Consider the following 24139-nt stretch of genomic DNA (forward strand, 5'->3'; position numbering starts at 1 on the left):
GGACCAATAACATGTGTCATACTGTCCAGCATGAATAAAGTTATTTATAGTGTAGACTCTAGTGCTGTATTTCCCAACAGATTTTCATTACATTCACTTCACCCATCTTTTCGTGGCTGGCATTGATATGGAGTTAGCAAAAAAATCAGATTCAAATATATCTGTTATCATAGCAGATATGTAAAAATGTATAAGACAATGATCAGAAATTTAATTCTATATTACTTTAGTTATGTAGTATTTATTGATAGGACCACCAATAACATAGATTGAGAAATGAATTTAAGGGCTTCCTTAAACTACCATGTTTATAGCCTAGAATGTAGTACATTTTTTCAGACTTAACATACTGATTTTCATGAAATTCTCACCAGCCATTTTCTTGTGATGTTCATACAGACACAGTGTATTTTCTTGTTACTGTGGACAAGACTGATGCAGTAATACCATTCATCTTTAATTCTGAGTAATGTACTAACAAAACTCTTATATTGTCCCCATATTCCCTGACTTGACTCGGCAACAACATAAGGAATCCAAGGGTGGACCGTTCAAGTGCGTGCTGTTCCAATTTTAGAGGCTTTTAAAGGACAAGGACTGATGGCAACCCACAAAAACACAACAGTTGCACAAGGCTGGACATTTATTCAAATAATATGCACTTAACAAAATTTTATTAACAAATTAAGGCATCTCTTGCATGACGTCGGAAAAACTCATTTTACAAGATAAGAATTTGACAAAATTGATTATTTTGGTTGATGTCGACACAAGACTGGATTATTCTGAAGTAGAAATAAACCAAGAATTAGCCAAAGCTCATGGCTGCGCAAAACGTAATGAAGGAAATATCATCACTATCTTGGAATAAATTATTGGCATTTGTCTAAATTAATCATTTATTAGTCATGTCATCTCATGACAACTGCTTAGTAATGTGTATCAGTGCATAAAAAAATTAACTCCTGATAAAATGTTATTACACGTGACTGATGACGATATTGTCCCTAACTCTACTTTGTACAAGTATACAGATTTACTTTCTTTCTTCTTCTTTCGCCGGGCTGAGTGGCTCAGACGGTTAAGGGGCTGGCCTTCTAACCCCAGCTTGGCAGGTTCGATCCTGGCTCAGTCCGGTGGTATTTGAAGGTGCTCGAATACGACAGCCCCGTGTCGGTAGATTTACTGGCACGTTAAAGAACTCCTGCGGGACTAAATTCCGGCACCTCGGCGTCTCCGAAGACCTTAAAAGTAGTTAGTGGGACGTAAAACAAATAACATTATTATTATTATCTTCTTCTTTCTTTTCCTACCGCTTTTCCCACACCTGTGGGGTCGCGGGTGCGATCTGTGTCGCACATGTGGATTTGGCCCTGTTTTACGGCCGGATGCCCTTCCTGACGCCAACCCTATATGGAGGGATGTAATTACTATTGCGCGTTTCTGTGGTGGTTGGTAGTGTAGTGTGTTGTGTGAATATGAAGAGGAGAGTGTTGGGACGGACACAAACACCCAGTCCCCGAGCCAGAAGAATTAATCAGAAGCGATTAAAATCCCCGACCCGGCCGGGAATCGAACCCGGGACCCTCTGAACCGAAGGTCAGTACGCTGACCATTCAGCCAACGAGTCGGACAAGTATACAGATTTACTAATAGTTTAAATTGACATTATCTCTTATTTTGTCCTTGAATATTCATACAATGACTGCCGATTTTTAATTAACTAAAGTTATTCATTAACAGAATTTAATCATCACTTGAGTCAGTTAAAACAATAATTCACTTAAATCCATCTTTCATTATGTTTAAGTCTTAAATTTTGTTTATCAGCTATTAATTTGTCATTCTCAGATTTATTACACGTTCATTGCTGATTAAATCCTATCTCTTGCAGTAAGCTGTGATTCTTGTAACAGTCTTAATTACACTGACTTTACACATTATTTTACACTGAATATTGTTTTTCCTTTACTCATACTTGCTTCTATCTAGGAGATATTACGATCTTATTTCTCAAGAAACAAATAAGTAATTTAAACTGTCATTAAATCCTGACCTAGCTCAAGAATTCACACGAACAAATTTTAAAAACAAGAAAACCACTTGCAATACTGGATAATCAGGACACTCCATGATGAACATGTCAGATTAATAACCACATTTCAAATATATCACATGGAAAAATATTGCTTACTACTCATACGCTCGCTCTACTTATTCAAGATTCACAAATTTTATTAAAGTGGCTTAACTCGATTCCTAAGATTGATTTTGAAGTCATGATTTTTAGTTTAAATGGGAAAGGAAATTTCATCCAACAGATGACCTATTCATACACAGTTGCTAGAACAATCTTCAAATATATGATTTAACACATGAATTATCACTTGAACAGATGTATCTAAGTTTCAACTATAATCTCTAGAATCATTTATATTTCAGAAGACTTGTGTAGAAATAATAAATACGCACAAGGCATGGGTTAAGATGCATGTCGTTCTATCGCATGGTCGTAGAGCATCTCTTTAAAATTTATTAATATTCAAAATCATTGCAAAAATTCAACACGTGTTCCATATTATTATCAGAATGCACAGTATTCAACAACAAATGCCCCTAAATAAATTAATGACTTGCAAGTCTACTAATTTCCTGGCAAATATCATAACAGCTGAGCACGCCTTTGCTTTCATCAACTTGAACAACTCTATCTTTAATTTATTGTATCAGACCTTTACAATTCATCTTTAATTCAATGAAAAATTATTATTATTATTATTATTATTATTATTATTATTATTATTAGATAGATAGATAGATAAGAAATGGGTGAGCCCTGTTTTCGCAGAGCTCCACACGTAGGTCTATGAAGACCCTTTGTGCCCCTTGAACGGGTTTGCCTAGTCCAGACCTAGTGCTCCTATAAAGGATACCAGTGTCCGGATTTTGGCGTTCCTGATGTCCTCCAGGCTCACAAAATGTGAGCCCAGGTATCGATGTCTAGTGCCTGCCAAAGCCTCGCACTGACATAACACATGCGCGGAGGTCTCCTCCTCCTTACCGCATCTTCTACACATCGGATCCTGGGTGATTTTCATGATGTGTAGGTGTCTCTGTAAGGTATTGTGGCCTGTTAACAGTCCAACTACCATTCTCATTCTGGTCCTATTCAAATTCATTAGGACCTTTTTATAGCTTTGACTAGGCCCTTTGATAAGTTCACGTGCCTGTCTTGCTATGGTTAACCTCTTCCAAATATCTAGGTGAGACTGGTTTATCCATTGGGATATTGCCAGTCTCACACTTCGGAGTGACACTCCCAGGAAGGGCTCTGGTCCTGTGAAGGAACCCATTGAGCCCTGTTTCGCTAGTTTGTCAGCTTCTTCATTTCCACTGATTCCTGTGTGCCCAGGAACCCATAATAAGGTAACTGAGCTAAGCTCACACAGCTGATCTAACATCCTTTGGCATTCCCAAACCAGTTTTGATGTTGTTTTAACTGCACATAGTGCTTTTAACGCTGCCTGGCTATCACTACATATAGTGATGTGTCTTCTGTGTCCAGGCATTTTCCATATATTTAAAACACAGGCTAGTATTGCGTATACTTCAGCCTGGAAAACAGTAGCATATTTACCCATAGGAAGGGAGAGCCTTGTCTTAGGCCCCCAGACCCCGGCGCCTGTGCCCGCCTCCGTCCGCGAGCCATCTGTGTACCATGTACAGCCCCCAGACTTAAGACGGGCCCCAGCGTCCGCGGCCCACTCCTCCCTTGTGGGTATCACCACTGTGAATTTATAATTCAAATTAAAGCTAGGCTTCATCAGATCCCCGATCATCATTGTCATAGGGCAAGTCTGGTGAAGCCTTGTAAGAATAGAGGCATGACCTCTATTCGGGTTTTTGAAGGACCATCCTCCGAGTGACCAAAGGCGGTAGGCACTCATTCCCGCTATTACCTTAACATATAAATGTAAGGGGGGAAAACCTAGGATGGCCTCCATTGCACATAATGGTGTAGTATCCAGTGCCCCTGTTATTCCTAGACACGCAAGTCTTTGGACACTGTTTAACTTGGTGCTCACAGTTTTACTCTCTGAGCCTGGCCACCAGACTATAGATGCATAGGTGATCGTGGGCCGTACAATGGAGATATAGAGCCACTGGACCACCCTAGGTCTTAGGCCCCAAGTCTTCCCGACGGCCCTGCGACAGGCCCACATAATCTTGCGAGCCTTATCCACCTTATGATCTATATGTTTCTTCCAACTCAGTCTTGCCTCAAGGATTACCCCTAGGTACTTAACCGAGGTTGTCTTAACTAATTTTTGTCCGAATAGGAAAGGCTCTGACAGTCCGTCTAGCCTCCTCCTCCTGGTAAATACCACGAGCTCCGTCTTATCGGGATTAACCGACAAGTCTGTCTCGTGACACCATCTTTCCACCCTACGTAGAGAGCTCTGTACGAGTTCGGAAACCGTACTGGGGAAATTTCCTACCGCCATCAGGCTTATGTCGTCTGCATAGCCTTGGGCGTATATTCCTCCAACATTTAACCTGGTAAGTAGTTCATCCACTACCAGACACCATAATGTTGGTGATAATACTCCTCCCTGTGGACACCCCCTGTCTATATTAGCTCTCAACATTACAGCGTTGAGAGTAAACAGAACTTGACGGCCCTGCAGTGAGGCCATAATCCATTTTATGAGCATACTGCTCACTCCTCTTCTCTCTAGACTACGTTCTATGGAGCCCAAAGATGTATAGTTAAAGGCCCCTTCTATATCTAGGAATACAACCATAGCAAGTTGTTGCTGATCCAAGGCACTCTCCAGCCTAGAAACCAGCTGGTGTAGTGCCGTCTCAACCGACTTCCCTGGTTGATATGCATGTTGATGAGAATGCAGGGGAAAGTCTCTTAATACTTTCTCCCTGATATGTCTATCCACCAGTCTTTCCAAGGTCTTAAGTAGAAAAGACGTTAGACTAATGGGTCTATAATCCTTAGGTCTAGTATATGAAGACCTTCCGGGTTTAGGTATAAATACCACCTTCGCCTGACGCCACAAGGAGTACACGTACCCCATAGTGAGACAGGCTCTAAAGATTCTGACCAGGTATGGTATAAGGACCCCCCCCGCCTCCTGAAGAAGCGCCGGGAAGATCCCATCCACACCTGGGCTTTTGTAAGGGGCAAAGGATTCTAATGCCCACTTAACCCTTCTTGGGGTAACAATCTCTGCGGCTTCCCTCCAGCCACTTTTATCGGGTCTGAAGGATCCGCTCGATTCTACCTCACTATTCGTGATTACCGAACCTGGAAAGTGGGCATCAAGCAGTAAGCTCAGGGTCTCCCCCTCTGTGGATGTGTATCCACCAGAAAGAGTCTCCAATGAGCCCAGCCTTGCCCTTCTATCCAAGGTTAAAATTTTATGAAGCCTTGCCGCTTCATGTTGACTTTCAATGGAGTCACAAAATTGTCTCCAAGATTTCCTAGAAGCCTTCTTGACTTCTGACTTGTACCTTCTTTGAGATTCTTTGTAAGAATCTAGGCTTTCTTGATCCTGAAGTTCCCTGTATTTATTCCAGAGCCTTCGTGTATTTCTCCTCAGGTGTTCAAGATAACTATTCCACTTGAAGCTTCCTGTTACTCTTTTTGCCTTAAAAATAGGGCAGTTTAATTCATAAGAGGTAACCAGTGTCCGTGTGAGGAAACTCACACTGAGCTCCAGCTCCTCTTTGTTTTTAATTATATTTGAGGGTCCTCCCTCCAGTCCCCTCCTCACGTCCTCCCTAAAAGATATCCAATCGGTTCGTCTAGGGTTTCTGTAAGACGGGATCTCGATGGAGCCCTCTATATAAAACACAATGTGTCTATGATCTGACAAGGAAGGCTCCAGAGAGACCTTCCAGTCTTTAAATTCCTGCATGATTCCCATGGAACCCAGGGTAAGATCTATGATCCCTTCGCTCCTATTATTAATGAAGGTAGGGGTATCACCAATATTCATGATCTCAAGATCAGTTGTACATAGAAATTCTATGAGGTGCTCTCCCCTTCGGTTTGTATTTTTACTTCCCCAAATGCTATGATGAGCATTGGCATCACATCCTACTACGAGGTTTAATCCTTGTTTCCTACAGTATATCACCAGTCTCTTGAACTCCTCCGGCGGGGGTGGAGATTCAGAGTCTCCTGGGAAATATGCAGAACAGACAACCAAGTCTCTTGGCTGTCCGCCCTCTTCATATCTCATTAGGACTGCTACTAGGTCTCTAGTAATGAAACCCGGTATAGCCCAAGCGTTATGATCCTTAACTAGTATACATGCTCTAGGCTTCTCCTCTGCTATTCCACTGAATAGAGTGAAACCTGCACAATTTAGTCCCATGATATGTCCCTGTCTAAGCCAGGGTTCTTGTATCAGGGCGACCGAAAATCCGCCTTTCTGGATACTTCTATTAAGTACCCTAGAGGCCGCTATACAATGTTGTATATTTGCTTGTATGAAAGTAATCATTCTTTACTTTCATAGAATACTTTACCTTATGCGGTCTCCGGAACTTGCAGCTCCGTCTCCCGCGATGGATCCTGGGGTTTGGCTGGCCCCGGTTCCTGTCCGGGCTCCAGCTCTTCGCCCCTGCTGGTCTCGGTTTTATCTGTGGTGGGGTTGGTCCTCTGCTTGTCACGCTTGCCCTCCACTAATGTGAAGGTAGCCACATGCACCCCGCAGAAGATCTTCTTCCCCACCACTTTCTCCACATCCCTGGAGTCCATGCTGACCACAAGGCGGACGCCTCTCTTCTCCTCCTTGCGGTCGTAGACCCTCCAGCTGGCGGGATTTAAGCCATGGTTCTGGCGTGCCATTCTTCCCAAAAGGACGTTATTGTCCTTTGGTTGTCCTGGTATCCAGACCATGACTCTCTTGTAGGAAAGGAGTTTGTCCATGCCCACAATTGTGAGCCTGGCTCCTTCCCACGGTTGTATATCTGTAACAAGGCTAGAAAGCCATGCTACAGTTTCATTGTTCTCCGCTATGATGACGGCCGCACCCCTTGACAGATAGCAGTCCAGGAACTGAGGCTTAATGGGCCCCTGCTCCGGAAGCTCATCTATCAGATTGGTGATAGCCTCTTCCACAGCTTCCACCTGTTTCTCGGATAGCTGCTGGTCAGGATATCCCACAGGTACTATGGCCATCCTGATCCCAGCTTTAGCTATCCTGGCGTACTCCACTTTGGGTCTCTTGCGGGTCTGCCGATCTTCTTCTGGGGTTGCCCCCGACAGAAGTCGTTTCCCCGCTGGCATCTTAGTGGGTGGGGTCCTCTGTGCCCTAGAAGCAGAGCCCTTTTCAGGGTCCCGCCTCTTGTGCCCATTGGATCCCTCCACTGTTGTCGCTGTTGTGGTAGTAGAAGTCCCCTCAGCCCCAGGAGTTAGGCCTTCTTTGGCCTGCTCCCGGGCCTTTAAGGCCTTCTTGTACCTCCTCTTTTCAGCGCCAGAGCGCTGTTTCTTCTTCTTCTTCACCTGCAGATTGCCCACCTCTTGAGTGAGCCCTCTAACTGTTGAAGTCGTACTGTCCGAGGGTATCTCCGAAGAGTCCCCTTCGGTTGTTGTTGTGCTGGTATTTCTCTCGGAGGCCCCAGAAGAGCTCTCCGGTTTATGGGTGGCTACGGAACTCATGTAGGTCCCACGAGAAGCTAGGGAAATATATGTCCGCCCAGGCAGAGCCCCGCATACCTGGGTAAGGCTACTTACTTCGAGAGGTCGCCAAGTATCTCGAAGGCTCCGTTCAAGACACATCTCCCATGTGCCATGCACCCCATCGGCACGGGTCGCGTTACACCTTAGGGTTGGGCGGTGCTTTAGCTTCCTCCTCCTTGTATGCCGAATGGTTACCCAATAGGGCTCCATTCGGCATCGCAAGAAAGGAGCTACTAGTCCCCCTCACCGCGAAGAGGATCTTCAATTGAAGAGGGTAACCAAGGTTAGCCCCCTACAATTGTAGAAGCACACACGAGGGGGTATTATTATTATTATTATTATTATTATTATTATTATTATTATTATTATTATTATTATTATTATTATATAATTCGCTGGGGCCATCAAGGACCACGTTAAGTCTTGTTGCATTTGACACTGAACTTGGCCTTCTTTAGAGCCTTGCCTCATTCTTTGTGAGTGGGCCTGCTTACGCTCCTCTGTCCAAGGGGCACTGTGTCTTCTCTTCGGCTGCTCGTCTCGGTTTAGCCCGTTCGGCAATATTTTCTTGCGGAAGAGATCTCTGTTAAGGGCGTCTTCAGCTGAGATATGTAGCATTTGCATGTCTTCTTTGGAATTTCTAAACCAGGGAATTGTGGTTTTGGGGTTTGAATCAAAAAAGTGAAAGATTTCTTTAGTTAACTTTCTTCCGTCCATTCTTTTCAGATGACCGTAAAATCGTGCCCGTCTTTTTCTGATTGTGTCGGTAATTTTCTCTATTTTGCTGTAGACTTCCTTGTTGGATCTCTTTTGGTGGATTCCATTTCTGTACTTTGATCCCAAGATTCCTCTCACAGTTTTGCGTTCTCTTTTCTCCAGTTCTTCAAGGAGTCCTTTGTTGGCATTTAGAGACAGGGTTTCGGCTGCATATAGAACTACTGGCTTCAGAACTGTTTCATAGTGACGTATCTTGGTGTTTTGGGAAAGGCATTTTTTGTTGTAGATTGTGCGGGATGTTTGGTAGGCTATTTCCAGTTTGCGTACTCGCTCCTGAAGTGCTTCTTTGTCCAGTCCATTTTTCATGATGATCTCACCCAGGTATTTGAATTTGTCTACTCGGGTGATGTCCCCGTATTTTGTATGGAGTTTTGGTGGAGCCTCTTTGATGTTAGTCATTACTTCTGTTTTCTCAAACGATATCTGCAAACCAGTTTGTTCGGCAATTTCCTTTAAGATTTCAACTTGAGCTCTAGCGGTTTCTATGTCGTTTGAGAGAACAGCAATATTATTATTATTCCACGACAGATGTCCCAAATTCGCATTATGCTTAGATGGCAGCATTGTGAGCAAAATGTCGCAGAGTTGTAACAAATAACACATCTATTCCATTATGAAATTCATTCCACAATGTTTCCACAAATTCACAAATAAATTATTAATTTCTGATTTAATATGAGATGACAAAAATGATTAAAGCCTTAAGTTTAGAGATAATAAATGAGCATGTAAAGTATTTGAAGACAAACTACTGCTAACTAGTAAAACCTATTACTCATTCATACAGGCACAATTCAACCAACTCCTTTGTAAGAATGAAAGGTGAAAATATAGCAAACTGCTGCCAACTACTAAAAACTACTATTATTCTGCGGGGCGGGTGTGTGTATTCTGCCTGAAGGCAGGTCCGAACCTCCGCAGAGGTGTGCCTGAGCCGGAGTTTACGTGTGTTTAGGGTGGTCAGTTCCTTTCCGCTCCTCCATTCCCTTACCCCCACCAACAGTGCATGGCAACCCATCAAAATCTTGACCATGCCCAATGTTGCTTAACTTTGGAGACCTCACAGGATCCGGTGTTTGAACACTGCTACGGCCGTTGGCTTATTCTGAGGAATATCATAATATTTTCTAGATCATGGGATAGATAAAATTTATAACAAGGTACTCGTATTATATGATGAAGCTAGATTCTCCTCCGATGTCTGCTCATCCTGTAACTTCCCTCATGGTCATCCTCTAGAAGATGGCTATGTACTCTCATGTTAGCAGAACATGTTAAAACACATATGATGATTCCCACGTTGTCTGGTGTCTTGATGGTAGAAATGCTCTTGAAATTTCACTCGCCATCATATATTCTAGTGAACACATTCAAGCCCAGGTTGGTTATGCCCTTCCAAGTGCGGATTTTACAGAAGCTGAAACTAACAAATTTCAATCACCAAATGTTCGAGCCCAACCAGAATATAAATTTTGACTGGCAAACGACATTTAACTTGGCTCTCTCCTCAAAGAATAAGGCAGTAAGTTGATAAGCCAATATGCAAGAAGCAGTAAGATAGTAAGGGAGTAGGGGAAGTACAGTTGATTTCTCTTGGCTTAAATATTTGCTTGCTTGCGAGTGTGGCACACAGAAAAGTCGTAATTGGCATATGCACTTTACATTCTTTCACATAGTTGGTTCATCTTTGCTTCAGTAGAAGTTCTGATAACACATTTCCAAGAGCGCAGAGTCTTGGCTCATAGCGAATAATGGTCAATCACGCGACTTGCTGGGTGGCGAGAGGGTGATAAAAAAAATAAAACACAAGTTTGGCCCTCAACTAGCAGGTCACAGCTGAGCGAATACAACCTGGTGGGTTTTAACAAAAAAGTCTCCTATAGAACGCATGCTGTTGAAATAAATACAGCAACTAGAAAATATGTTCTTACATACAGTTAAGCTACAATTTGATGAGGACAGTATATATAAATGTAAATGTATAGATGATGATGATGATGACTGGTTCCTCTCCAATTTGTCTTTCCATGACGACTTTTGTTTTTTCCTATCGTATCTGTTTTACGTCGCACCGACATACAGGTCTTATGGTGACTGGGATGAGGGGGCTGGGATTGAGGAGGAAGCAACCATGGCCTTATGGTACAGCTCCAGTATTTGCCTGGTGTTGAAATGGGAATCAATGGGAAACTCATCTTCAGGGCTTCTGACAGCAGCGTTCAACCCACAATCTTCCAAATGTAAATTCACTGCTATGTGACCCAAAGCGCATAGCCAACACACTCGGTCGACCACAACTCGCTCATCATATTGCAATCCAGATTCCATTGCTTTGTGCTGTTCTTAACTAGGTCTATCAATTGTAATCTATTGTAGTTCTTACCGGTATTCTCTTTTTTTTCCTTTGCTGTAGTTTGCTTTGGTTTTCTTCAATCATCCATGTAATATATAGAGATGATTTTGATCTCTTTTTCATTTTTCTTCATTTTCTTCATTTACCAATTTTATTTTTCATTTTCCTTGTCTTTTGTAAAATCATCCTTAAAAATTCCTTTTGTTTGTTTGTTTGTTTGTTTGTTTGTCATTGGGTAAGTCTTAGTCAAATGTTAAATAGCTGGGGGTCTACTCATCCTGTCATGTCAACTTGCATCTTGACACAAATGTGGAACTTAAAATACATTGCTTTTACCTATTTCAAGATTTCTTTTCCAGTACCTTTCTGTATTGAACTTTTCCAAACTTGTGCTCTGGGGGATAGGCCAAGTCAAGGAATTTCAAGTCATACCTTTACCACGTTTCGTGGTAATAATGGGCTCCACTGCGGATTTTCCAAACTGGTCATTTTGTAATTTCATTTCCACTTTTACTAAAATTCTTTTCAGGGACATTTTAGCAACCTCTTGCTTTCATATATTTCCTTTTTATTAAGTGTATGCATCTCATTTTACTTCCTTAAGTCTTTTTTACTTTTTCTCAATTTCTTTGCTTTTGTTACCTTTTTTTTCCAGTCTATCATTCCACCAGGATGTCCCTTTCTGTCTTATGTTCCCTGATCTATCGCATAATGCTCTCAGAACGTTCGTTCTTCAACATTCAGTTTCTGTCCCTTCTTTTAGTTACTTTAGTTCCTTTAAAAACTTGGCTAGTACCTGCTTATCTTCAACTTTATATATTCTTATTCCCTTCATTCAAGTAACTGTACAATCTTCCCTACTATACTATCATAGCTCTATGAATATCGGCAAAAGTTTTCTCAGTTATCACCTTCTGCCTTGTCCATAATATGTAGTAGTTCATGGGTTTGGTTCTTTTATCGTTTGTTCCCTGATCAGTACCTGGTGATCTGTATTATTTCTTTTCCTGATCCATGTGCTAGTTAACTGGTTCCAGCAAAAATCAACTAGCAGATCTTTTCAATTTTTCCTGCCATATTCATATGTTCCCAAGCTGTCTTCTGTTCCTTTTCTGCCCCCTCTCTTGTAAGTTCATACTTTCCATTATCATTACTTCTTTATATTGTTTGTATTTCTTCACTTCCAGGAACTGCTCCAGGTCTTCTGTTTTCAGTTCGTAGTGAAACTTGAAACAAATGCCTTGTTCTTTCCTCCAGCTGAATTATCAGTATAATGATCAGGTCATGCACATCTTTTAACTCTTCTGCATATTTGTGGACATTCTTCCTCAAGACTATATACTTCATTTCAGGCTTCCAGTCCTCCATTGTAAAACTGTGTATCTGTTCATTAGTGTTACTTTGTTACTTCACTTCACTTGGTCCTGCTTAGCCCTATGTGCTTCTCCTTTCTGAATTCAAACAGTCTTTGGTCTTATTTGTCAGTGTTGACTATTTCCAATTTAAGTGTTCACCCAGTTGAATATGAGACTGGTCTTCAACTTTTCACAGCTCCCCCAGTATCCCAAGTGCATCACTTTCGTGGGATATCCCAGCACTCTGAAAGGCACCCCATTTGCAGTGAGTTTTATTGAAGGCTATTATCACCAGACCCTGAAATTTTATGTATTTATGCATTTTATTCCTTTGTAAATGGACACACTGAAACAGAAAATGTCTATGAATAGAAGCATGGACATAGCGATATTCAAGTTTCAATTTACGTATTTCAGCATACAGTAGAGTCTCGCTCATCCGACCTTCGCTTATCCGACATTCCGTGTTATCCGACACTGGTAGACTTAATTTGAACTTTTGGTGGAGACTAAATTCAGGCACACCCGCTGTGGAGGGTGCGACTATGGGACAAGCACTGGCCTGACCGCTGGCGGTAGGACAGTTTTTTTCTCAAGGACAGGTGCAGTGAGTCTTCAGTCAATGTAGTATTGGTTGGGTGCGGATGTTCTAGTTTTCATATCCTCTGTGAGTATAGCGAGTAAATGGAAGAAAGTGATTGTTTCTATAGAAGACGAGTGCATTAAAGAGACTGGACAAAGGGGAAATTCTTCAAAATGTGGCTCCAGATTATGGATGTTGGATGTGTTACTGTGGCAGACTGGAAAAAACAGAGGGAAGAAATTTAAAAGTGGTGCTCTACCAGAGCAGAGAAAAAATGAAAAATGTGAGTCCGAAAAAGTAAGTGAAGCACTATTTATTTGGTTATCTCAACACCGGGAGAAGGACCTGCCAATATCTGGCCCCATTCTACAGGAAAAGGCTGCGTATTTCCAGAAGGGGTTTAATGAAGGGGGCCGTAATTTTCCTGCCAGTGCTGGGTGGCTTGATCGGTGGAAAAAAAGGTACGGCATTAGGCAGCTTAATATCTGTGGAGAAAAGTTTCCTTTCGTAAGACATCTGGAATGTTTTCGTTCAATACTGAATGTACTGTACAATTGAATTGATAATTCAATAAACAGAGTACCGGAAAACATGTCATTGTTTTAGTACTAGAGTATAGCCTTGCTGATTGTTTCAGTTCATTTTCGAAGTTATTCTGTATTATCCGACATTTTCGATGATCCGACGTACTCCAGGTCCCGTTTAGGTCGGATAATCGAGACTCTACTGTATATTACATTTAATTTTGTTATCTTTGGTTTTGACTTAGTTAATTTATAACTGTGAGGTTCGTCAGTCTGTCGAAACTAATTCAGTATTGGTATCTTTATAAGGTATAATCTGTTATTTATGAACAGATTTAATATTTAACATTTATTGTTTTCTTCTTCAGGTAATTTCTAAATTTATTATACTCTGTATCTATACACAGGATCAGAATTCAGGACAGGTGTCTGAGAGAAATCGGTACAAGTCACTGCAGGTAGAACAACAGAGGGAAGATGAGGAACAGGGAACTGTTGCTGAGAAGTGTGGAAATAGGAGGAAGGGAAATGGTAGGAAAGGGAAATGTAGAGTAGAGGATAGGAAAAGACAGGTGGAACAGGGTAATGGGAGGGAGAAAAGGGAGGAGGAAGTACCTTCTGCAGCTGTCAGGAAAGATAGGGCTGACCAGGAGGGGAGGGGAACAAATGAGGTGGGTAGGGTTGAGGCTCTGGTCATGGGGGATTCCATTGTTAGACGTGTGGGGAAAGTGTGTGTGGAGGAAAGGGAACCAGGATAGAGTGTTATCTAGGAATTAGATTGAGGCAAATGTTGAGGAAATTAGAAGAGAAGGGGAAGGAGAAAGTGGTAGTGTTTCACATTGGTACCAACAAGATAAAGGCAAGCAGGTGTAAGTACCAACATAGTTGGGGATGTGTGGGATCTGGTAAGTGCACCACGGGTGAAGTTTAAAGAAGCAGAGATTATCAGTAGAATACTGTGTTGGAGGGATTGGGGATTTAAATGAGTGTGGAGTGGGTATGTGGGGAAACTGGGAGTGAGATTTCTAGATCGTAATGGGTGGGTAGGAGGTAGGGATCTGTGTTCAGATGGCCTTCACTTAAACCGCAGTGGTATGTATAAGTTAGGAAATTTGTTTAGAAGGGTTATAGCGAGGTACTTTCAGGGAGACGGTGTGGTCTAGGGAGCGGAGATAAGGGTACAGGGATCTGGAAGTCAAGTAGAGATGTTAGTGTTGAACTGTAGAAGTATTGTAAAGAAAGGAATAGAATTAATTTAATACATATATACTTACCAGATATTGTAATAGGATTTGAATCATGGCTGAGAAATAATATAATGGGTGCAGAAATTTTCTCACAGAACTGGGTGTGTATCGTAGAGATAGGATTGGTGGGAGGGAGAGTATTCATTCTGGTGAAAGAAGAATTTGTAAAAAGTTAAAGATGACAAATGTGAAATTCTAGGTGTAAGGCTCATTTCTAAAGATAATAGGCAACTTTGTCTTTGGAGTGTACAGACTGGGAAAGAGTAGTGCTGACACTGACTCAGGATTATTTGATAAGATAATCAGCTGTGTGGAAAAAGACATGGAAGTAGTGTTACAGAAATGTTGCAAAGTTTGGGTTGGGAAGACTTGGGAGAAAGAAGGTGAGCTGCTCGACTAAACTGTATCAATATGGATCTATACGATGAAGTTTGTAAATTGTAAGTGGTATGTTCCGAGCTGTTGGTGGAGAGCTGGCGTGGAATGAAATTAGTAGATGAATAAGTTTGAGTGGTGTCTTTAAAAGTAGCAAAGATCACAATATGAAGATAGAGTTGGAATTCAAGACGACAAATTGGGGCAAATATTCATTTATAGGAAGGGGAGTTAGGGATTGGAATAACTTACCAAGGGGGATGTTCAATAAATTTCCAATTTCTTTGAAATCGTTTAAGAAAAGTTTAGGATAACAACAGATAGGGAATCTGCACCTGGGCGACTGCCGTAAATACAGATCAGTAGTGATTGATAATTACATATTTTGCCAATTTTTCCTTATTTATTTTCTGTATACTTTCTCTTTCTTGTCTTTTTTCTATTAATCTGTGCTTGCCTAATTTTTTTCTTTCATTAAAAATTTTAATGGCAATTAAAGTGAATATTATTGATGTTGAGCAGTTGTTGCAAGTTTGTTTGAGCTACACTTTATTGAAGTTCCGATATACGTAGGCTTTGTGTTGGCATTTCCCATTTCTGTTTACTGTTGATGTATCGTGCAATTGTTTCTGCCGATGCGCTGCATTGAGATAGCATTGTGAAAACTTAACACATGGTTTTGAAACAATCTATTTAGTTTTCTCCGAAAAGTCATCGCTACCAGGAAAGCTTTAAAAGTAACAGAGACCCTGTAATGGGACCAGTAGGTTCTTCACTTGCTAAAAAATTAAAAATTGTGGTAGCTGAAGGTATTCGACTGATGGCAAAATTAGTGATTCAAATATATGGAAAGAAAATAGGATGTTCCATGAAGTAATAAGTGGAAAAACATATACGAAGTGCATTGCACAAAAATAATTCACAGAATCACTCATCAAGAAGTCAAATTCTAATGACTGAAATGCAGCATAAGGCTACTACCTAAAATTTTTTATTTTTTAAGGACATGTATACTGCATTGGCAGCTGCAGATATCCCGTGGTGCAAATTCCAAGTACCATAATATCACTCTTTCTTAGAAACATACAGTCAGCAACCAGTTCCAGAAAAAGTCTACTCTACGTAAGAACTACCTTGATGTATGCAATCAAGAAACAATGGAAGGAATAAAGTGAAGTAGGAGATTCCAGCATTGTGGGAAAAATTAGACCCTGAAGCCCTCACCAAACCATTTCTGATTGCCCCCAAACCTCTGGAACATACAAATCACTTGACAGTAGCCAGGTTCGATTACAATGGTTTTGAAGACATAGTGGTCCAATGGAGTCCAAGATGAAAAAGTGGTTGTTTTGTTCACCTATGGTGCAGGGTATGTGTTAAAAGCTGCAGGGGCTCTGTGTTCTGTCCAAACCTAGTACACATAACATGCTTTGCTCATGCTCTGCAGCATGTGGCTGAAGAAATTAGAACCAACTTTCCTGTAGTTAATAAACTTCCATCATCTACAAAAAACAGTTTTTGTGAAAACTCCTCAAGAGTTCAGTGCTACAAAGAGCAGCTTACCTAACCTTGCTCTGCCTCTGGCGCCATTATGGAGGTGGGATACTTGGATTCAAGCTGCGACTTCTACACTGAACATTTTGAATCTGTGAAGTCTGGTGAGTAACAAGTAAATAATAATTTAAAATAATGATTATGGAGAGCTGTGAAGCATTGAAAGCAATAAATGGCACAAAGGATGAATGGTGAGCAAAATAATTTGTTCATTTAAAGTCTGATCATTTGATGTCATTTTAAATTGCTTATTATAAATTTATAATTACATATTTCTGAATTTGACATTGCTTGAAAATCTGGCATCTAATTATCACAGTTGGGTCAACACTTCCAAAGATATAAAATATATATTGCCATGTTTTAATAAGGCCACTCCCACCATAAGGATGTCTGCAAAAAGAACCTGACGCAGGCTGCAATCAGCATCGATTGGGAAAATGCTGCAGTTGACAGATATAGCTTAAAGATAGCTGTTAAAACGCTGTCAAGACACCAGAGAAGATCCGAAACTATGCATTTCTCGCTAAATAACTCATTGGAAGCTTAAAGTGGCTTTGGCTCCCTCATCCTTCACATTCCAGAATTGTGCCGAGGACTGTCATGCTAGAATAGGACTTATAACTTATTCTCAATATTGTAAATGACCAGGGTATGACACAGTTGCCCTTTAATATCCAATAGAGAATATTTAAGATAAACTTATGTAAATATTATAAACAGTTGGTCTGCCTATTCAATACAATTTATAATTTATTATATTAGTACATGTTTTGTCCCCTAAGGGACATCCTCAACTATAATAAATTAACATTAATATATCAGAATACAAAATAGATATTATTAAAATTTGCAAGACACATTAAAAAAACGTTGATATATGGTACGACATTTGAAATACAATTTTAGCAAATTTTGTTAAAATTATAAGTCATATGATCGATAAAAATAGTCAGTGCGGGATTATTATTATTAGAAATGAAGCTGTTAAAGCTTGTTCCATGTAATACAGTTGCCCTTCATGGATGGATGGGTGTCTACTACTAAGACCCTGTTCAAATGTGATTTCCCTTTCAGACTGGGGCAATCATTTTGAAGTTATACCCAGATTTCATAAAGCCTCCATGGCTCAGGTGGCAGCGCGTCGGCCTCTCACCTCTGCGTTCCATGGTTCAAATCCCGGTCACTCCATGTTAGATTTGTGCTGGACAAAGCGGAGACGGGACAGGTTTTTCTCCGGGTACTCCGGTTTTCCCTGTCATCTTTCATTCCAGAAACACTCTCCATTACCATTTCATTTCATCTGTCGGTCATTAATCATTGCCCCAGAGCAGTGCGACAGGCCTCGGCAGCCGGCAGAATTCCTATCCTCGCCGCAAGATGGGGGCTTCATTCATTCCATCCCTGACCCGGTCAATGACTGAAAAACAGGTTGTAGGTTTTCATTGCACCCAGATTTCATATGAAAACGACAGATTCCCTGCATTCGCTGTGGGAAGTTAAGATTTGTTGCCCTTGATAGGTATCTTGTTTTGGAAATGATGATTGTGTTGTCAGCACCATTCCTTGATGATCGCTTATACCTACAAGAAATTGGAAATAATTTTCTGTTTTCTTTTTCATTGTGACAACAAGCTGAGTAGATGTGCAGATGCTGTGAAGGTACAATCCTCATGAAATCTCTCTTGAGTGACCTGGGAGTGGGGGGGGGGGGATCTCTCCTTTATGAACGATATAATTGATATCTTTCCCAGTAAGGAATCTTATACCTGGTGTAACACTGAGGATTGCACTTTTTTTCTGCATAGACTATTTTCTAATTCATAATAGCATGTGCAAAGTATCCTTTCATGCTGTATAGTAGAGCTGGTCTTACTGTGGATGTTTAATTACATTATTTCCTTTTTAATACGGTCAATATGAGTAAAATAATAATAGTGTCATCTTAATCATCATGCCATCCTTAGCACGACGTGCAAGTCGCCTACGGGAGTCAAATCAAGACCTGCACCTCGCGAGCCGAACATGTCTTCAGACACTCCCGGCACTAAAAGCCGTTCGCCACTTCAATAAACTCCAATTCTCAACAGAGCAGAAGATAACTTAGTTTTCAAATAATCTGTAGTTTTATTTATAGTGTGAGATGGTCCATTATCCTGTTTTAAAATATAGCCTACCAACATATACTAGAAACTATACATAGATGAAATACGGGAACTGAAGTATTTCAGCTAGTAAATTGCCCAGAAATTATGAAGTTGGAAAATCGCTCATTGAAGTCCATGTTCACGTTTTTTACCTGCCACTGGGGTAAGGGTTATTTTTGTTTACTTCAAATTACAACATTTTTAGAGGCAAAGAAACGTGTACGGTAATTTTACATAATTGGTTTCATGATCATAGGTACGGAACCTCCAGTTTAACATTGAAACGGAACCGCAGGAACGTGCCTTTCATTTCTGAAGTCCCACATGCATTAGTCGGAGTTCGAACTGGAGCCACCTTGGTGAGAAGCCAGTGACCATATCACTCCGGTATCTCGTTCTCCAAATTCCAAATTATTGATGAAGGCATAATCCTCATGAAATCTCTCTTAAGCATGCCTGTGGAACCAACCTTTTAAGGAATCCATTCTTCTGTAAGGAACAGTCAGTATTAATGCAGAAAATTAACCAGTTTTTGAATAGACCGCCACTGAATATAAATGTTTTGGGCGTGGTCGTGCTATATGGGAATGGCTGGTATGGATATTCAGCCCTCATCTGCTAGAATAGAATAAAGCATAATTTGTTTCAAATTCTGCTTTTGCCGGGGAAAGAGAAACAAAACGAAAGTCGGTGCATCTTAATCTTCTTTCCACCCTTCGCTTTGATTTCCATGGTCATTTCGATGTTCATGTCTCGTGCAAGTTATCGATTTACTCCAGCGCTTTCTAGCGGAAGGATTATTGAGCCTAACGCGCGTCAGCTGTTTACCTTGCATGGTTGGCGAATCGGTACTCCGCTGGTGACAAACACCCATACAGCTTACTATTTTAAATATGAGACATAGAAGATAGCTGTTTTACTGAAGTAGGCAGGGATATTCAGTTTCTTGTCTTCAAGTGTGCACAGTTGCCACAGTGACAAAGCCGGGTTTTGAAATTCGCGCTATGAGGTACAACAGTTATAGATGTCGCTGTAGGAGAACTACCATTTTTATTTGTTTTATACTTGCCTTTTAACTCGACTTTCATAATCTTCCTTGGCTACTCCTTAGTTGGATAGTAGGTTGTGTGCAGGTTGGGTGTGCGAGTGTGGGAATAGTGAGTGCTTCTTTCTCCTTTTGTAGTGCGACTGTGGCCCAAAAATTGTGATACAGTTGCAGCAAGTAAACGTCTATTTGTGATTTACTATAGAAGCGGGTCTGTGTTACTCTCTTGCTTCAGGAATTAATCATTATATTTCTAAATCTGGAAATATCTGTTAGCTTATTGTGGATATCGCGTTAAGTTGCATGCATTACTTTCTCTGCTAGAACAAGTTATGTTGATTTCATTATAAGATACTTTTTTATGGAATGGATATTGGATGTTTCGAAATGTCATTCTGAGGTACATACCCAGATTTGGAACATAATACAGGGGTGCTCGGGATCGGCATCGAGTTACCTGTTTTTATATGGAAATTATTAGCGAATACTTCCCTTCCCCTATACAGTTTTGTTTTTAGGTCCTAAATGTGAACATGTCACCGACTTTTGGCCGGCGGAGTACGCTAGTTTTTCTTTGGTGTAAAGTTGCTGTTGCTGCTAATATACAGTACCGTACCTCTTGTGACCTTTTCCTGATGTAGTTATGGTATTCGGATACTACTTGGGCGCTGCTCTTGCTAGGATGAAGTCTGTTTACAACTGTTTTAATTTTCTCGCCGTTTATTGGAGTTTTACGTCTCGTATGTGCGAGTGTGTGTGGTTGTCATTGAGCACAGTAAATACTAGGGTTATAAGTGACTTGGTTCTTAACATTGCATTGTTTTCATATGGACGCGCAACGCTGACTTTTATAAGCTGATACGGAAGAGTATAATTTGACTTTCGGGACTAACTTACCAGGTATTTGCATTTCAGTGCTGCACCCGATATGCGAAATTTGTGTTAGGTATATGGGAGTCATGTGGATTTGTCAACCTGTTGACTTTTGTAAATATACTTTCATAACCGTGCAATGAAATTATTCTACTATCAGAGGGTTAGTAAGTCACAGTAGACCGGTTTGAGACTGACTGCAGATACTTTGTGTGGGCGGATGTACATTTGTTCATCCACTCCAGGCTGTTGCTGGCATATTGCTTCAAAAGTATTTTTCTCAATCATACTTTTTCTTAATACTGCTGTGCAGATTCTGGAACACCGCACAGCTTCTCAAACTGATTTTACACTTTGGGAAAGTATTTGGAACTCCAAACACTTATCTTTGAATGAAAATAGTAGTAGGCCTGAACTGTAGCATTAATATAGTTAAAAGCCAACAGTGAATTATTGAAATTTGTCTTTCTTTACTTTCGTTTTTGGCAGTGCTTCACTTTGGAGCCCTGTTTGATCATGCAACATGTACAGTACGCACAACTTTGAGTGATACTTGGTTTTACGGGGGTGAGGAGTAAGGAGGGTGCTCTCCCGGTCCTGTAATACCGCCAACTATGGAAATTAAATCTGAATTGAATCAATAGTATGATCGATCGATATGAATTTTCTTAGCATAAATTCTCTGAAATATCACTTCCAAATCGCTTTCCAAATCGTCACTGCTATCTGCAGTACTATTAATTACAATTTTGACCATGGCTATTTCCATGTCACCGTTGTGCCTCCAGTATTCCTCGTTGAATAGACTTCCTGAGGGGGAGGAGCAGCTGTTTATTTTGTTTCTCCATAGCACAGCACTTTGCAACTTGAGCTATTATTTTTTTCCTCGCTGTGTATAGCCCTTGATGGTCGTTCCTGTGTAGGAGTTCTAGGTGTTTCCTGTGATGTACTTGGATTTTCCTCACTCTTGTTCAATCCTAACCTATATTTTGGCTTTGCTGTGTAAATAATAGTACTAGTATGTAAAGTGTATGCCAGATATCTCACGGCAATGCATAATCGATTCATAGTTTGTGTTTCGAGGGTCGTCAATACGAATCTCAAAGATAAGAGGTCTACCGATTCAGCACTAGGGAGCCCAGGTATCGCTAAAAGTTTTGCACACTGTAGGTTTAACACTAGTGAGGGAAGTGAATGAACCTCTATCTTCTTGCAGAATGGACCTGATAGTTACCAGCCAACTGTTTTCTCTGCTTGTTCTAAGGTGGGGTTCAACAATTAAGGGTGGGAAGGAGTGGTGGAGATTGTTGTATGAAAATCAGTGTGGTTTCAGATCACATAGGGGCAATTTAAGGCCAGATTTTCCATACTGCACGTTATGTGTTGGATGATTGAAAAGTGCTTTAAGAGGCATAGACAGTTGCGTTTGTTTCATAGATACAGCGAAATTCTTAAAAGAATTAATATTTGAGAATTGTAAGTCAATACAGTCGTGCAGCTTGTTTGCAGTGATCCACAGAATGCCTCTGACAGAGTAGGTTACCAAGGGAAGTTTTGTTTGTGGGAACTAGGCTCCATCACAGTCCAGAGGGCGACATTCTCTCGTGTGGTTTTTATTTTTTAATGACTATCACAAGGGGGTTGTGTAGCTTCCTGTTTGTTCAGTTTGACAGCCAGCTTTTTTTGTGCAAGCGGAGCACTCGGTTATTAACCTGTATTCATTTGTATATTTACCAGTATAATATTTTAATTGTAGGGAATAAGTAAACTTGTGTCCTCACCCCGAGGTATTGCAGCTCTTTTCAGGCATACCCGGATGGAGGTGAGCTGCATGTACCATTTCAACTGCATACCAGCCCTCATGCCATTCCTAAATTTCTAGCAGTACTGGGAATTGAACCTAGGCCTCTGAGGTTGGCAGCTAATAACACTAATCGTTACGCTATGGAGAGTAAATAATGCAGGTACATGTTAAGTTTAGTCTTTTCCCCAACTACCAGAGAGATGTAATATGCTGCACAACACAATATGCATGGTTCATTTACTGACAGCTATAAAATTTGGTTCTGGGGCCGATGATCCAGATGTTAGGCCCCTTTAAACAACAATCGTCATAAGCATAAAATTAAGTTCACCGGGCGAGTTGGCCGTGCGCATAGAGGCGCGCGGCTGTGAGCTTGCATCCGGGAGATAGTAGGTTCGAATTCCACTATCGGCAGCCCTGAAAATGGTTTTCCGTGGTTTCCCATTTTCACACCAGGCAAATGCTGGGGCTGTACCTTAATTAAGGCCACGGCCACTTCCAACTCCTAGGCCCTTCCCATCCCATCGTCGCCATAAGACCTATCTGTGTCTGTGCAACGTAAAGCCCCTAGCAAAAAAAAATTAAAATAAATAAAATTTAGTTCTTTCTAGGCATCTCGCAGTGGCAAAGTTGTGAACAGTGCTAGTGGATAACAAGTGATATAAACTCTTGATTGCTAATTATATTGAAGTATTCCAGATTTTTAAGTCTCCTCTCCCCCCAACTAATCGAGAACTACATTCTGTACTGTAGAAACTCTTACTCAGGGCAAAGATATACAGTTCCTCTTCAGCCAGGCTCAGTAGAGCATGCTCTACCTGTCAATGTTCTTTTCTTCCCAGTTACAAACCATATGTCCTTACTTTTTACACACTGTTGACTGTCTGTGTGTTATTAGTCTGTGCACATTCTGGATAGTGACAAAACCAAACCTGTGTGAAGGGATATATCGCTTAGCCTTTTGAAGGGAGTGTGTCGCTCTGCAGCAGGGGCAGTTCTGTATCAGACATTTGGCCAGCAGCAAAGGAGTTTTTGTTGCTCAGTAGTTGGTAATGAAGTCTGGGTTTAATTCTGGGAGTGAAATCATATTTAATTACTTTCAGCCAATAAAAGTGGCTGTTCACTCGGGATATATGGAAAATGTCGCAAGATTTCTGATGTTTTGTTATAAAAGTAAATGTATTTCTGGGGTGGGATGGTGAGGTAGGTCCTATCTTGCATTGGCAGTGAACGTATCTATAGTTCCGTTTCTGTGAGTTTCGACTTGACAGTTAAACGGAAGGCAGAGATTGGTGACAAATTCTTAAGAGTACAAACAGCTGGTTCACGACACGTAACACGAACGGAAATGTATATAATCGAATATACGTCCAGAATTAATTATTCTTTGTAGCAACATGCATAACTCACATAAGATGAACAAGAACATATAATATATTTAGGATAAGGCTATAAGATGAAAATAGATCAATGCTCAAACAGATAAAACGTGAGAAAATGAAATTTCTACTCACCATCTAGAACAGCTTGCTTTGCTAATAGATTCAGTCATCTCCGTGCAGGTCATGAAGGCCCTTGGAAGGGTGAAAGGTAAAGACTTCCACTATCCGCAACCTCGGCACTTGGAGTAGAGTGGTTAGCTCTATGCCCGGACTAATAGATTCAAGCACGGAAAAAATCCTACAAAGGGTGGCAAACAACTATATGCCCTACGCCTGCCGACTATTTCATCCACCACGTAAACTGGGTACTAGGGCTTGTTTCGTTTCACAAGATGCATGGGATCACCCCCCTTCC

The 24139-nt window shown here is 40.9% G+C and overlaps 1 protein-coding gene across 3 annotated transcripts in view; it reads left to right on the forward strand.

Annotated features, from left to right (window-relative positions):
* LOC136864491 (microtubule-associated protein 4) overlaps positions 1-24139 on the forward strand; it is a 159789-nt gene that overhangs the window by 81967 nt on the left and 53683 nt on the right. The window contains exon 1 of one of the 3 annotated variants that reach the window (XM_067141530.2): positions 19550-19629. The exons of 1 other annotated variant lie outside the window; for it this stretch is intronic. The gene's annotated coding sequence lies outside the window, so the exon portion shown is untranslated. Of the gene's footprint in view, positions 1-19549; positions 19630-19738; positions 19877-24139 lie in introns of those variants that run through there. One more of the 3 variants, XM_067141529.2, reaches the window with a different exon arrangement.

This window comes from Anabrus simplex, chromosome 2 (genome assembly GCF_040414725.1).
Source record: "Anabrus simplex isolate iqAnaSimp1 chromosome 2, ASM4041472v1, whole genome shotgun sequence".
Lineage (NCBI taxonomy): Eukaryota > Metazoa > Arthropoda > Insecta > Orthoptera > Tettigoniidae > Anabrus > Anabrus simplex.